Source organism: Pinus tabuliformis, chromosome 4_2 (genome assembly GCF_031772625.1).
Source record: "Pinus tabuliformis cultivar Carrire ecotype Pingquan chromosome 4_2, CPIR1, whole genome shotgun sequence".
In the NCBI taxonomy this organism is placed as follows: Eukaryota; Viridiplantae; Streptophyta; class Pinopsida; order Pinales; family Pinaceae; genus Pinus; species Pinus tabuliformis.
In genome coordinates, this window is record NC_142304.1 from 1132453346 (window position 1) to 1132471215 (window position 17870).

The 17870-nt window shown below is 34.0% G+C and overlaps 1 pseudogene; it reads left to right on the plus strand.

Moving 5' to 3' along the window:
- The first annotated feature begins 352 nt into the window (after positions 1-352).
- On the plus strand, positions 353-17307 carry LOC149173661 (subtilisin-like protease SBT5.3; annotated as a pseudogene).
- Positions 17308-17870: the final 563 nt, after the last annotated feature.

Below are 17870 nucleotides of genomic sequence, written 5' to 3' on the forward strand. Positions count from 1 at the left end.
TGAGAGAGAAACCCCAGAACATCTTGCCTCAATGGCATAGTTTTGAGGTCGGTGAAGAAATTAGCGACTCGATTAGGTTTTGAAAGCTTCCGCATTCTCTTTCTCGTTTGGAAACCTTACAAATCTTGAATTTACGCGGCTCGTTTTGAGATTCCCGAGGAAATTTTGTTCTCTCCATCTTTTCTTAATCGCTTTGTGAAATTTCACGAGAATTGGTATGATCTAGCTGGTTTAGCAAAGAATGGAGGCTATAAAGCCGGGAAACGAAACAAAAATTTTAGAAGGTTAATGAGAAAAAATAATAATAGTTGTTCCTAAAAAGGAGAAAATTGGTAAAGATGCTAGGTTATGCATGGGTGGTAGAGTGAAGAGCAACAGCGACAGCGACACATGTTGCCTGTCCCAAGTCACGGTACAGTTGGCAATTCTTCCAGTATTAAGTTTTTCTCTAAGGTAATCTTATGCTCTAACTTTATGATCTAACCAGTCTCGTACTTTAACTACGTGAATTGATTTGAAAATCTCCCTTGGTCGTTGGTGCTCTCAAACCTCACTCTTCTGGTGCTCGAGGTGAAACCTACTCTAGCACACCACAGGTATTTTTCCTCCTCGGACTTGGAAGCCGTTGCAAACCCTCCTTCAGTGTTACAAATCCTCTCTCTGAGGTTTTCACAAGGAATTTTGTTTATCTGTCTTGGATAAATCTTTCCCAATTTCACTTGGATCTTAGGTTCATTCAACAAAAGCGTAAGGTCTTCCTGGAAGTTTTTCAACATTATCACCCACTACATGCCAACCCTCGCAGGTAAGGCTCTTGTTGAATATATGATGTTTCTGTTATCATAGGTCTTTTGCTTTGCATGCTCATAGAAATCCACCGTTCTATCATATTTCAAAGCTTTAGCACTTGTTCCTTAGAGAGAAACCCCAAAAAATATTGCCTGAACGACACAGTTTTGAGGTTGGTGAAGAAATTAGCGACTCGATTAGGTTTTGAAAGCTTCCGCGTTCTCTTTCCCGTTTGGATGCAAGTCTTTTGATAAAACTGTAAATGTCTTATATGTAGTACTTCTTTCTTTTGTGAAAATCTGCAATTATACATTGTGATGACTTGTACCGTAGAAATCTTAGGTTTATTTAAAACTTCATGAGTTTGCGAGTGTGTTCCCCTCGGTTATGATTTTCTGAAGTTTTTGGTTGTTGGAATTGTCTAAGTCTCCAGGCTTGATATCCCCGATATCATTGCTACAAGATATAGAGCTGTTGCTGGTTTCATTCAAGCAGTCAAGCCCTTTTTTTCGATTAAAAACAGTTGCACCACAGATAATTGAATATTTGTCGTTTTAAATATCTATACGAGTGGTATTCTGGGGCTAGCTTGTGGTTGAGATTTACAAGATGGAAAAATTTAGCCTTTCTTGTTTGATTTTGAGAAGTTTTCAAATAACTGCAAACAGTTTTAACTTCACGACTTGCTATCATAGGCTGTGTATTTTAGTGTAGAGTTACCTTCCCTAATTTTGTATAGGGAGCTCATGTTATGTCGTTATTTTGAGTCTTATTGTTGTAGTGATATGCATAAAGGCTTTCCTACTTTATAGAAATTTGGTATTTTGGTCTTCACATTTTTATTACTGTAAGCTGTATATTAGCCAGTGTTAAGTTTCATGGCTTTAATGTTATTTCTCCTATGATAGGCGGAAAATTTTCGTCAACTGCTTAAGCCTGTAACGTAGATGGGCAGTTGGCATTCTTAGCGTATCAACCAGTTTTTATTTTCAAGATACCTTTATCTAAAAATATTGATCTTGCTGTGGAAGAGAATATGGATGGGCTAATGCGGTTACCATCATCCACATGGACCTTATGACAATTGTATATGGTAAAAGCAATTAATCAACACACGTTGTGAACTCATATTCATTTGGTATGCTTATTATGATCTATTACGCATCTGCTATTTTGCTATTCCATATTCAATAGAGTTGCAAACAGATGAGATATTTTGAAGCTTTAATGTCTGTCTTACATGATTTCATCGTGTGTTTATACAGCTGGTGATTTCATTTCACAAAGATGAGATATCAGCTGCCTCATTGCTTCATCCATGTAAAGTTGGATTTCTCAGGAAAGGCGTTGAACTTCCTTCAGGCATATCGTCATTTGTGTGTAGGAGAGTTTATGACACTACGAACAAGCGTTTATGGTGGTTAACTAATCAAGAATACACTGATGTAAGTTTTCCCACACCATACCTGGTTTAGATTTTCATTTTTTCTATTTTTATATCTAAATGTCATGCTGGGTATGCTAAATACATGTTTGAAGGGGCGTTTATTTTGGAGGAGTATTGTTGTCCTCAATGACTTGAGAATCAGCCTACGAGCAACCTCTAATGGTCAAAGTTCAAATTTGTCTATGATGCAGTGCAAATATAGAACACGTCCAAAGTTATTTGAGTCTTTGGACTCAAGGATTGAGGTTTGACAAAATACGTTCAATTAGCATCATATATATTGATGCCAGGTCATTGGTCCCTAAAGAAATCAGATACCAGATGTTGTAAAAGTTCTACTTTACAAGTGAAACATATTTGGTAGATATTGGATAGTCCTTTTTGTTGATTTTTTCTCTTCCCTCCAACTTTCATTTCGGAACATTTTTTTCCCACTTTTTCCATTTGATATAATTGCTATTTGGAGCTAATTTCCAATTTTAAAGCAGCCCAGGATTACTCTACATTGATGAACAAAGTTAGATTGAAGGTTTAAAATTTAAATGGATTTGTGGTGCCAAGGTCCCATTCTTGTTGAATTCTCCGGAAGGTGAGTGTCTTTTGTTTTATTGATTGGAATCCTGTCCAGGCTAACTTTTTAGATTAAAGTTATTCGATAGTGACATGGATTTAAATAAATAGATATAATGGGAGGTGCAACTTTTGTGAATGATTTCTTCCTCAGCACTATTTTGTAGGATGGCTTCTTTATGTAAAATTTTTCATCTGATAAGCCAGTAATCAGTTATATAATTTCAATAATAGCAGTTTGCAGAAAAAATTCAATGATACAATTTGTTGTTTTAAAATGCCCAAGCAGTGAGTTATAACATTTACTCATGCACTTAAAAATTTGGAACTGGTTTGATCTTGATCTTCTCAATGATTAAAGTATTTTGTCTGATCTCAGAGTAGTTCTTTCAATTTGGTTGGCTGTATATTTATTATTTTGAAAGATGTACTTCTTTCGGGACTATTCCTTATAGCAGGCAACAATTAGCTTATGAAACTAATCCTATATTCAAACTAACCCAATGCCTAATCCTATATTCATCTAGGACTGTACATGTCTTTGAAATGATCACAATTTAATAATCTTATTGGCCTTTCTTTGCACCTTTTGGGGCAATTGCTAGTTATTAATATTTTCAAAACTACCTCGCACGATGTGCACGTTTGAGTGTTAATTTTAGTGGGGACATTGTAAAAGGCTTGGAGAGTTCCAGTGTCCTTTTGGTCTAAATTGTGTTTTACTCTGTTTTTTTATTTTAATAAAATGAAAAAATATATAAAAATACTTATATGTATATTTACTTAATAAACTATACACATTTCTTATAAAATCGTACATAATTTTTTATAAAATTTTATTATTATTTATATTATAAAAACTATATATATAATTTTTATTAATATTTTCAAAATTATTTAAATATAACATTTAAACTTATAACACTTCTTATAAAATGGCATTATTATTTGTATTATAAAAATTATATATATTATTTTTATTAATATTTTCAAATTTATTTAAATATAACCTTTAAACTTATATAACACTTTTGGAAAAGAATGCGATAAAAAATCATTACCTTTAACAAATATTTGCTTAAAAATATTTGTTAGTCACACTATTTACCAAAATGTGTAACAGAGAAACTCTATTATAAAATATATTATAAACTCTTATTATAACCTTTCCAAAGACATTATAAATTCTTATTAAATCCTCCAAATATTTAACATCAACAAACATGCCCACTTTGAGTTTCATAGATAATTATATGTTTCCCCTTTTTGTTATTGGTAAGTGAAAATTTAAAAATTTATAAAATGTAAAAATGAAATATGAATATTTAATTTAATATTAATTATTTGTTATTTCTTTTATAATTAACAGAGTATTTGGAATTTTTTTAATTTATTTTATTAAATTTGGTAAGAGAATATGGATAAAGAGAAAGATTTTTTTATTAATTGCATGGACTTTTTACTTTCGTTTTATTCAGAGGCAAAGAGAAAGATTTATGATTAATTGTATGGACAAGCTAGAAAATTGTTTAAAGGAAGCAGGCTGTGTTGGCATGATCTTAGTTGGGATAGTTATCCTCCTTCTTCTCTATGCTGACAATATTGTTCTTCTCGCAAGGTGCCCATCTAGAGAATCATGGAGAAAGATTGAGCATCTCTAGAGAATCATGGAGAAATATTGAGTAAATCCATAAGCGTTTTATAACGTATAACCTCAAAACTAAAAGAAATACACCCTATCCTATTCTCCTTATAGAAGTGGGTCTTTCCCCTATCGAGAGCCTAGCTATGACTAGGCTTCTGTTGTACAAGCACAAACTCAATAACATGGGATACCATAGACTTCCTAAGCTAGCTTTAAATTCCATCCAAAACCACCTAAGGCTCAAACGAGGTTGGTATAAAGACACGAGGGTCTGATTAAACCATTAGGAGATTGACGAGAATGTTGCATTGCAAAACATTAATAACATTACAAATATTGTTACTTCTATGTTCAAAGAAAATATGTGGTGTGAGAAAGATTTAGCTGCAAAAAGAAAATTAAGATGTTATAAGGAGGTCATCAACCCCACCCTAGAAGATCAAAAGTATCTCTCTGTTTTAGCTAGCTCGAAGAAGAAAATTAATATAGCCAAGATTAGAACGAAGTCCCTTGAGCTACACAGTGAAACAGGTCGTTGGGAAGTTCCTAAAACACCATGGATGGAAAGGATCTTCCATCTCTGTGAGAATATGAACATCGAGGATGAAAATCACTTCCTCTTAGAGTGCCCCGCGTACAACCACTTTAGATCTCAGTTTCATAATCTTTGTGGCAATATTGACCTTCCTAGCCTCTTACGATGTCAAAATTATAGTGAGCTCGGGAGGCTTCTCTCCAAGCTTTTTGAGCATAGGAATAAAATCTTAAATCAAACTAAATAATTTGTTTCTTAGGTCCGATAGACCAAAGTTTGGTCTCAATGGACGTTAACCATCATCGTCATCATCATCATCATCATTCTTGTTTCAATCATATAATTAGGATTTAGTTTTAATTCGATAAAGCAAATGTTTTTTTTTGTATATAGAGATTTACTTTTGGATAAAATATTGTTTCGTATAAGTAATTATGTCAATAGAAATATTTATTCAGAAAATAGATAGAGAGGTGGAGGATCACACTCGATCTAATAACCACTTCCCATTTTAATCTAGTTCTTATAGTTCCATACAATATTAGCCTTTATTTCCCTACTTCACTACCACTACCTCTCCAGTACCACCTCTTCATCACCTCCTACCATCATCCCTATAGTCTCCTACCTACTGCCACCACTTCTACCACTTTTGTAATAATGATTTCACATTGGCAACCCACTACTATCACTAATCAATACCAACAATTGTGACTTAAGAAGACGTGTTAATCATTAGGTTTATTTCGTGTTGATAAAGTATCATTTTCTCAACTCTTAACATAATTCCTCGCTTACCCATTTTTTGTACCGTGTCTCCAATGGATCGTGCTTCATCTTGTAAGTAGGCTTCTTCAATTCTCTCTTTTTCAATCCATATCTTCTTGTCAAAGTAATAAACCTTATTTGTTTGCTTGCATTACTCATATGTTTGTAAACATATTTTTGGTCATCATAGTTTAAAGGGTTTTTATTTATCTTTCAACTTTGTTCCAAGATTCTTTAGAAAGATGTGAACTCTAAGCATGGAAACTACAAAGAATCACCATTTGCTAGAACAACCATCACCATTTGCTAGAACAACCACAGAAACTTATTATTTGTACCAATATTTAAAGAGAAACTTCTTAATTTTGAATTAGATGGTTGAATTTTTTCTTTAAAAAAAAGAGGGCATTCATGCCCCCTATTACACATGTGTCCACACTAGTGATCCAACTAATAATACTTAGCAAAAAAGAAATGTCTCTAATTTGTCACTATTGAATTTAATGGTGATATTGTATTAAAAAGTACCTATTACCACTACCTTTTTTTGTTTATTCTGGTTAAGTGTAAGATTTCTTTGGAATGTATTTTTGTGTTTTGCCATTCACAACACATTATTTAAATAATTATTTCTCTTCTCTCACCCTTGATGATTTAATCTTCTAAATCATCTATACATAAAATTGATTCAAGGCATCTAGATTTATTTGGAAACTATTTTTTTGTTTTGCGATTAACACCACATTATTTAAATATGTATCTCTCTTCTCCTAACCTTGGTGATTTAATCTTCTAAATCATCTATACATAAATATGATAATATTAGATAAAGAGACATCCTAGTTTTACCATGATGATATACCAATGGTATTGATTGAATGCTTATACCAAAAACAAGTGGATGAAGGATCTATAAGATTATTTTATTTAGTCCATTTAGTTATTTTGTTTACTAAAATTTTGGCAAATGATTTCGCGAAAAAGTCGTTTACCATAATGTTCTATAATTTTCCATGAATTATTTAAATCAATACATTTATCAATATGTACCATAATTTAAAATATTATCTTTCTTGATTTCCTATAATCATGAGAAAAGTGCATGCAAATGTAAAAGTAGACATCCTCCTCATTTAACAATTTCAACTATAAAATACAAACCTTTATTCTCTCTTATAATCATGAGAAAAGTGCATGCAAATGTAAAGATAGAAATCCTCCTCCTTTAACAATTTCAACTATAAAATACAAATCTTTATTCTCTTATAATCCTGGGAAAAGTACATGCAAGTGTAAAGGTACACATCCTCCTCATTTAACAATTTCAACTATAAAATAAAAACCTTTACTCTCTTGATCATTTAGATAATATGGGACTTGTCTTCCCAATAGTTAAACTCATGAGCACATTTGATAGTGTATATAAGGAACGTCTATTTTTACATGGCTCTCTTAGTACCTTTGTTGTTTGGTATTTATTTTTAGTTTTATAATATTTTTGAAATACCTTCCACTTTATGAGATGAAATGCAATTGTAATTCAATAGTATTCTTTTTGAAAAATCTCATTGATTAATTTAATTTTTTTAAACTTATAATTTATATTTATGTCACGGTTATTTTATTCAATGAACTTTGACATATCACATGTTCGTGGTATATTAAGCAATAATTTATGTATTGGAAAATACCTACCAAAGTCACATATTTTAACCCCCTACCAATATAAACCCAATACATCCTCTCAATTAAAAAAACCCTACTTTCATTAGATATTGCAGGTATCCTTTTTCTCGTTAACATTTTTTAAGCCTCTTTATGTTTTTTCATTAAGTTTGACCTCCATTTTTTATACCTGCCATTATAAAAACCCTTTACCCCTTATATATCCCCCAATGTTTTATGCCATTTTTTCCCTCAATATAGATCCTCAATATGAATGCACGTGGTATGGTATTGCTTCCACAGTGAACACCATGATTTATATTTGAAGAAAAAAAAGAGATATTGACAATTTAATTTTTTACTCAATAATATATAAGGTTGAAGTTTTAATTTAAATATTTTAACACAGATAAATATAAAAATAAAGAACAAGAGTTTGCATCATATATATTATAAATACAATTGAAATTATATATATATATATATATATATATATATATATATATATATATATATATATATATATATATATATATATCTATATATATCTATCTATATCTATATCTATATATATATATATATATATATATATATATATATATATATATATCGGTAACATTCTTTAAGTTCCATGTCCATAAACAAGAATATGTGACCAGGATACAACTTAAAACCTTAAATTACATGATTATTGTCGTTGATGATTTGCCCAAAATAATTTTGTAACGACTTATTCAGTCCAACGTTTCAGATCCATCATCAAGAACCAAATCCAATCATTCTTATTCTATTAAACATAATGATTAGGCTTTCATTAAGCTTTCCTGTATATTTTTTCATTAAAAATTTGCAGCAAGGAGGCCATCTACTACTCATACACCAGAAACGTGAATGGTTTTGCTGCTACTCTTGAAGAAGAACATACCCTTTCTCTCGCAAGTGAATTACTCACCTTTAATGCTCATTTTCATTCTTTCACATTGAATGAATGTGAAGCTCGTAGATACATAGAATTTTCGATAGTTTTTCTTACTGAATTTGGTGTCACTACTATTGGGTGTTGTTATTCAGAACACCCTCAGGTATATCTGTATTTCTTAACCGAGTAAGAAGTCTACACACAACTCGTTCATGGGGATTCCTTGGCTTAGAAGTAGGAGTTAGAAAATCTGAGAATGTACAAGCTTTTTTGAAATCGCTATGGAGAAAGGGGCAATTCGGATAGGGTGTTATTATTTCTCACATGACTGTTGGAAAGGCGGAGGAGAAAAAGCATCAATTCACAAAAAACATGAGTTGTTTCTCTTCTATTGATCAAATAAAACATGATGATTACAATGAACCCGGTGAAGGGTATTTAAACCTTTTCCAACTAGCTATTTGCCTAAAATATCTTGACATGCAACCACATGCAATCACACACTCAAAGTCGTCTATCACTTAACTCGACTCGACACTCAAACACTCAACCACTCAATCACTCAATTAATTGACTCTCTATGTTTAGCCAACTCCTCATGTAGGAGTAATTATCTTATTCTAACATCCCCCCTTAATTACGACTACTAAACTAAAACATGACTCATGAAAACTCAAACACGCTTACTGGTTTATGTCTCAGCTAAGCTTACAACACCCAAGTTTCTTCTATGAAACTCAAACACATCTTGTGCTAATGACTTAGTAAATATATCAGCGAGTTGATCACGAGATTTACAAGGCTTCAAGTGAACTTCTCCATTGCTCACAAGTTCTCTAATAAAGTGATATCTAGTATCAATATGCTTGCTCTTCTGATGAAACACACTATTCTTGGATAGTGCAATCGCTGAGGTGTTGTCACAGTATATTGTTGTCAATCCTTGTTGTTTCTACTTGAGTCCATCAAGTACTCTTCTTAAACACACTGCTTAACATGCTGTTGATGATGCTGCTACATATTCTGCTTCTGTTGATGAAAGTGTCACAATAGGCTACTTCTTAGATTCCCATGAAATCACAACTGAACCAAGGTGAAACACAAAACCAAAAGTGCTCCTCCTATCATCCAAACTGCCTGCAAAATCGTTATCTGTGTATCCAATTAAATCCTTCTTTTCTATGCTTGCATACATAATGCCACAATCTCTAGTTCCTGTTATGTATCTCATAATTATTTTTCCTACACTCCAATGTGTGTCTTTTGGAGTCTCCATAAATCTGGAAATCAAACTCACTCCTTGCATGATATCTGGTCTTGTAGCTGCGAGATACATGAGGCTACCAACCAATCTTTTGAATAAAGTTGGATTGACATCTAATCCTTCATCATCCTTGCTTAACTTTGTACCTGTTGCAACTGGTGTAGGGACAGGTTTGCAATTTTCCATCCTGAATCTTTTCAACAAATCTTTGGAATATTTATTTTGACAAATAAAAATTCCTTTTTTTCAAATTGCTAAACTTCTATGCCAAGAAAATATTTCATGAGACCAAGATCTGTCATCTCAAATTCTTTCATCATGGCTGCTTTAAATTCATCTATCTCAAAATCACCTGTAAAAATCATGTCATCAACATATAAGAAAACAATCAAAATTTGTCCATGCTCATTTACATTTGTGTACAAGGTATGCCCAATGTTGCTTCCACAAAATCCATTCTTGATCATGTTGCTGTCAATTCTGCTATACCAAGCTCTAGGCGCTTGCTTTAGTCCATAGAGCACTTTCTTCAACCTGTAAACTTTCTCTTCATTACTTTCAACTTCATATCCTAGAGGTTGCTGCACATAAATTTCTTCTTCTAGAAGAAGGATGATTTCACATCTATCTGATATACTTTCCACTTGTTCTGAGCTGTTGTGGCTAGAACTACTCTTATAGTATCCAATCTGGCTACCGGAGCAAATGTTTTTCCAAAGTATATTCCTCGTTGCTACGAGAATCCTTTTGCTACAAGTCTCGCTTTGAATCTATCAATTTCAACTTTCTCATTCAACTTTGTCTTGTACACCCACTTCACACCAATTAGATTTATGTCCTTTGGAAAATCAACCAAATGTCATGTGTCATTCTTTTCAATAGCTTCAATAGCTTCATCCATGGCTTGCACCTAGTTTTCATCTTTGATTGCTTCTTCAAACGAAGAAGGTTGGAATGACAACAATGAAAAATTTGAACTAACATCCAAATCATCATAAATATCTTTCAAACTTCTCATCTTTCTCTTACCATTGCTTGATTCATCACCTGATTGATTGTTGGGAGAATCTTGATCTATTGATCTGCTTGAGGATCCATGCTTCTCTGAAAATCTTGGAGTCCTTGTTGGTGTGTCTCTGCTTGGTGTCTTCACCTGTGATTCTTGCTGCTCCTTTTATGCTACATCATCTTCTTCCATCAGTGGCACTTGTGCATCAACTATTTTGTCTACAGTTCCATTCCACGACTCTTGTTCCTTGAACACAACATCTCTGCTAATTATGGTCTTATTTGTGACGGGGTTATACAATTTGGAAGCTTTTGATTTCTCACTATAACCAGTGAAGACGAATTTTTCACTTTTATCATCCAATTTGACTCTTCGCCCGTTAGGCACATGTGCATAAGCTACACATCCAAATACTTTGAGATGAGATACGCTACAATACATACCTGACCATGCTTTTTCTGGTACTCTTTTCATCACACTCTTTGTAGGAGATCTATTGATCACATAAATAGCACATGCAACTGCTTCTGCCCAATACTCATTAGACAAGTTTCTTCCTTTCAACATGCTTCTTACCATGTTCATAATTGTCCTGTTCTTTCTCTCTGCTACACCATTCTGCTACGGTGTGTACTTGGTTGTAAATTGTCTTCTAATCCCATGTTGTTTGCAATAATCATGGAATGCCTTTGAGTTATATTCTCCAACAAGATCTGACCTCAATACCTTGATTTGTCGATCACTTTGGTTCTTTGCTAAGGCTTTGAATTCTTTGAACTTTGCAAAATTTTCAGACTTCTGCTTCAAGAAGTAAACCCAAGTATTTTTGTTGTAGTCATCAATGAAAGTGAGGAAGTAACAACTTCCACCAATCGATTGTGCCCTCATAGGTCCACACAGGTCTGTATGCACTAGCTCAAGAGGTTTCTTTGCTCTGTATGCAACTCCCTTTGGAAAATTTTCATGGTGTTGTTTTCCCAAGATGCAACACTCACAAGTACTAGCAGGTTCTTTGATGGGAGGTAATCCTCTGACCATCTATTTCCACTGCAACAGTCTTAAACTAGAAAAGTGCAAGTGTCCAAATAGAAAGTGCCATAAACAATAATCATCAGAACATGCAACTGTAAAAGAACTCACCTGACCACTGTCATTCAAAATTAGAGGAAAGAGTATGTTCCTCGTCATCTACACCTTTGCTATCAACGGCTTTCTTGGGGGCATGGCATATATAACACATTCTTGACCTTGAAAGATAACTTTGTATCCTTTCTATGTCAATTGACCAACACTTAACAAATTATGTTTGAGACTAGGAACATAATATATCTCTGAGATTGTCTTCGGCTCGCCCTGCTTGGTCATAATGTTGACCACTCCTTTGCCATCTACTTCCACAGTCTTGTCAGTCCCCAACTTTACCTCTGTGTTCACAGATTGATCGAAATTTGCAACCAAATCCTTGTTTCTTGTCATGTGGTTATTGCAACCACTGTCTAACAACCACATACTAGCAGAAGGTTCATTCATGGTATGGCAAGGTAAGAACATGGAGTTAGAACTCTCTATAGTGACATTAGCTCTTTGGTTCCCTTGATCAGCTATCTTCTTCCTACAATCACAAGCATAGTGACCAAATTTATTGCAATAATAACATCTCACCTTCGATTTGTCAACCCCTTGATTATTGTTGAAGCTTCTGTAGTTGCTTCCACTTGCATGTTCATGCTCTTCTCAGCCATCTTTCTTACCACCATATCTTCCACTTCGTCCTCTGCCTCTCGATCTACTTCTGTCTCGACCTCTATCTCTTGAAATAGAAACCTGAGTTTTTAAAGCAGTCTCTAAAGTGGAATCCTTATTTCTGTCTATCCTTGCCTCATGCGATAGAAGCGATCTCATCAACTCATCAATTGTCAATGATGCCAAATCCTTGGCTTCTTCTATGGCTGTTACTACAACATCAAATTTGTTAGACAAAGATCGGAGGACCTTCTCAACCACTCTTTGATCTTTAATATGTTCACCATAAATCTTTCACTGATTTACGACAGTTATGACCTGATTCATGAAAGAATCGATGTCCTCTGTCTCCTTCATCTGCAGACTTTCAAAATCTCTCATAGTATTTTGCAACTTAACAATATTGACTTTGGCCATACCTTTATAGTTTGTCGTCAAAGTCTCCCATGCTACTTTTGCTGAATACGTGATCATAATCTTCTGGAACACTGCTTGTCCCACTCCCTATTGAATACGCTGCAACGCATGTGCATTCTTCTTCTTGTCTTTATTCCATTGTTCCTTCTCTGTATTACTGAGAGCTTGTTCTTCTTCTTCGTTCTTAGGTTTTGAAAACCCAAACTTGACATAATCCCAAACATCATGTGCCTGCAACGTGGTTCCCATTTTAATGGCCCACACATCATAATTTTTCCTGGTAAACAATGGGAACTGGGGCTGGAAATTTGAGCAAGCCATATTTCTCCAAAAATTTCTCCACTTCACTTTAAAAGATCACGTGACTTTTAAATCCTACGTGATTATGCCTTTCTACTTTCAAATACGTTGATTGTGTATTGAGTTGTGGTAAACTCTAATTTTTCTGCTAAACGATGGCTTGCTCATTGACTAATCAATTTCCCAGGCGACGGGTGTTCACAGCAACTGTGGCTGCTTTTTCAAGAAACTCTATCTATGTTGTTTACAAACCAAACGAGTTTGGCTACAACGGATGAGAAACTTCTAACTATCTTATTACTCACACATGCATGGTGTGGTTGTAGAATCTCTCTGTCTTAAACCTTGCTCTGATACCAATTTGTTGGAAAGGCAGAGGAGACAAAGCATGAATTCACAAAAAACACAAGTCGCTGCTCTTCTATTGATCACACAAAACTTGATAATTACAATGAACCCGGTGAAGGGTATTTAAACCATTTCCAACTCGTCTATCACTTAACTCGACTCAACACTCAAACACTCAACCACTCAATCACTCAGTTAACTGACTCTCTATGTTTAGCCCACTCCTCTTGCAGGAGTAATTATCTTATTTTAACAGATACAGGTAGAAAGCCACCTCAGTAGCCTTCGAAATAGCTCTTTGTGTGTTCCTTTAGGTGAGTTCATTTTATATGTTATTTGATTCTGATACTATTTTTCTTCTACATTCAGGGGTATGGCCAGAATCTGCAAGTTTCGATGACACAGATATAGGTCCTATTCCTTCTCGATGGAAGGGGTTCTGCCAAAATGGAACAAACTTTGGTCCAGAACACTGCAACAGGTGCGCTGATGAGGGGTCGGACTAGCCTTTAGTTTGTTAAACGATATTTGCATATTGGATAACATTCAATTAAGATATTTAGCTCAAAGTTTTTCTTGCTGGTGATAAAGGATTCTATCTATATCCATCTAGAGACTAAGATATGAAGTTTGTTTTTATGTAATTAAATTGTAGATTCTCCAATAATATGATAGACATTAATTAAGTCAAACAGTTTCTCATGTACATCAAATTTCAAGAATATTTTGGCATTTACCATTTAAATAAGGATGACCTCTCTAGGTTAAACACAAGGCCAGAGAAGATGAAGAATTTCAAATTCTTTATAAAAGATTACAGTTTCCCAGAAGTATGTTTGAGTTTTGTATTCTTTTGGAGTAGTATGGTTTGTAAGTGTTTATTGATGGCCAGTTTTTAAGCACTTAGGCCAGAATTCCTGGAATAGTAAGAATTTCAAATTCTTTATAAAAGATTATAGTTTCCCAGAAGTATGTTTGAGTTTTGTAATTCAAATTCTTTATAAAACATTACAGTTTCCCTTAAGTATGTTTGAGTTTTGTATTCTTTTGGAGTAGTATGGTTTGTAAGTGTTTATTGATGGCCAGTTTTAAGCACTTAGGCCAGAAATCCTGGAATAGTAACGGGTAGATCTTTGTAAATACTATATTTAAAGTAATCCAGTACTTTGATGTTTAAGCATGTTTTTGAGGTAAGTAATGTTGCAGTAATTCTCATACTCACCTCATTGGGAATAGATCATATGATCCTAAGATTCACTTGGGAACATGAGATTAATTGCCCGCTTAAGATAATGGTAAAGGTTTAGAAGTTTAACATTGTCTGGAGATTTTAGTGTAACCCAAAACCTCAACATGGAATAAGAGCTTTGGCCAGGTGTTGGAGTGATTCTCACACACACTTCATTGAGAATCGATCACGTGGATTAACGGCCACCCTGGTATCCACCTTAGTAAATTAAGATTAATTTCCCACTTAAGATGATGGTAATGGTTTGGAAGTTTACTGATGCAAACACAATTTTGAGTGATAATTGTCAGAGATACTCAATATTTACCTCTCTGGATTGTAACTGAATAATACATGTTTTTGCTTGTAAAGTGCCCTGCATTCTTATTTGATATTGTTGTAATGCTTGCAGCCTATTGCAGTTATTATTTCTTGCATTACAATGCTTGGAAGAAAAACACTTTGAACTTGCTTGTTGGAGAATTCTCAATCTCTGTATTTGTTTCTTTGTTTGTTGGTGTATAATAGAAGCCAACTGCATTGTAAGATATCCCCGCCCGAAAGGTGGAACAATTAGTATTCAATTTTTGGAATCATGGTTCACTCTCGAGTGTTTTGCAATAACAAGTTGATTAGAGAGCAAGCCCTTCACAATGGAAGCAAAGTTTCACCCTCCAAATTGCTGTTTGCAACAGGAAATTGATTGGAGGAAGGTATTTCATCAAGGGGCGAGATGCTGAACTTGAGCCTTTGAATCTCTCTGAAACTGGGGAATTTCTCTCTGCGCGAGACAAATTTGGACATGGAACTCATACTCTGTCTACAGCAGGGGGAAATTTCGTGAAAAAAGCAAGTATATATGGACATGCGGAAGGGGTTGCAAAAGGAGGAGCCCCTCATGCTAGAGTTGCAAGTTATAAAATTTGCTGGCCTATAGATTTAGTGTACCATGGTTGCTATGATGCAGATATTCTTGCAGCATTTGATGCATGGATACATGACGGAGTTGATGTGTTCTCAGTTTCTCTGGGAGGTGAGCCTCCTCTTCCGGATTATTTTCAAGATGCAATTTCAATTGGATCGTTCCATGCAGTTCAAAGAGGGAGGGTTGTCGTCTGTTCCGCCTCAAATTATAGTCCACTTCAGGCAACGGTTGCAAATGTGGCACCTTGGGTCATAACGGTGGGAGCAAGCAGCATCGACAGAGCATACTCTTTGAGTGTTCATCTGGGAAACAACATAACATATATAGTAAGTACGGCTTATTGGCATCTTCTAACAATTTCTTATTTATTTTTTTAATATGGTTAAAGTATTTTTTTGGTTCAGATTATATATTTTTGTTCTTTATCAAAATTGATTTAGTGTTGGAATAACTGCATTATATTTAGGAATTGATGTGGTGGATTAACTGCCACATGAGATTAACTGCCCACTCAAAGTAAACGACTGGAAATTTACTATGACTTGCAATTTTTGGTTTAATGACAAACTCCAACATGATATTATAGCCTTGGCTGAAAGTGAGATTCCATCGTGTCATGTCAGAGTGGGACTGTTGCAGGACCATGGGACTAACTGCCTTGAAAACATTCCGGGCTCGCCTTTGAAAAACCCTATAACACTCATATTTTCCAAAGTTCACAGCATAAATCTGTGATCCCAACACATCAATAACAACCACCTTGGGACATGGGACTAACCATTCACTCAGAGTAATGATAAGGGTTTAGAAATTTACTAAATCCTGTTGATAAACCCCAATTGATCTGTGATCCCAACACATCAATAACGACCACCTTGGGACATAGGACTAACCATTCACTCAGAGTAATGATAAGGGTTTAGAAATTTACTAAAGCTTACTGATAAACCCCAATATTCAATGTTCTGGAACATAAAACTAATCACTCATTCAAGATAATGATAAGGGTTTTAAAATTTACTAAAGCCTGGAGGTAAACCCAACATTCAGTGTCCTGGAAAAAACTTGACACTTATTTTTTTCAAAAAAAATTCACAACTCAATCATGTCACTTCAACAAATCTCTATCATTTTTCCAATAAATTTGACCCAAAAAATATACCAAAAAATACCTCAAAACGTAGAACAGTTACACTACTACCGGCTTATTGGCTCTCTCTAACCTCTTCTCTAGTTAAGTATTGAAGAGCGCTGAATTCATATTATGAAATTCAATTTACCAGTATTACCGTAAGGCTTAATGGTGGACATTAATCCCTGGAACATGGAACCGCTAAATAGGCCGAGAGGATTATACATATTTCATTATTCTTATGTTGCATGTTTTTTGGAAAGCATTGCAAGATTTAACAGTTTATTGATTATCAGGATAATTGTGTGTGCTGTAGAGGTATCTTTTCCTACAAAATTTCAAGAGGGCAATAAATCATATTGACATTTTCTCTTTGTTTCGGTCTATAAAATCGAAAATTTAATATTTAATTGTTTTCCCAATCCAGGGCATTGAAATCAATAAATCAGATCCTTGAAGTTTGCTAGAAAAGTTGATTATGTTACTCTGTGTCTTTTTGTTCGAGGGCAGGGACGAAGCCTAGCCCAATTCCAATTACCAAAGGGAAAGTTGTATCCACTAGTATCATCAGCAAGAGTGGAAGCCCCACATGGACAGGAATAGTATTTCAATCCATCAAAGTCACACTTCTATGTCATGTTGTGTTTTAACAGTTTCAATCGCTAATATTTTCAGACAACTCTGTGTATGGTTTTAGAAACTTCTATAGATAACCAGAATCAAGAACAACTAAAATTATACTTTTGATTGTTTTCATTTTATTTATCTATTAAAAATAACTAAAACTTGTTTTTAATGACAATTTACACGCTGGATGTTTAGAAAACCTTATACATAATATAATTTAAAAAATGTTGAAACTTGGATACTCAAATGCCAATAATACTTAATCTAAATACTATAATTTTTAGCATGATAAGTTTTATAAAATTTTCCAATAAATAAAAGATGTTTTACTTTGCTATATTCTATATATTTGCTAACCTTCTTTCCATTTTAATATGTTTTAAGAAAACCTTATACACACTCTAATTTTGAAAATCTTAAAACTTGGATACTCAAATACAAATAATACTTTATCTAAATACTATAATTTTTAGCATGATAAGTTTTATAAAATTTTCCAATAAATAAAAGATATTTTATTGTACTATATTTTATATATT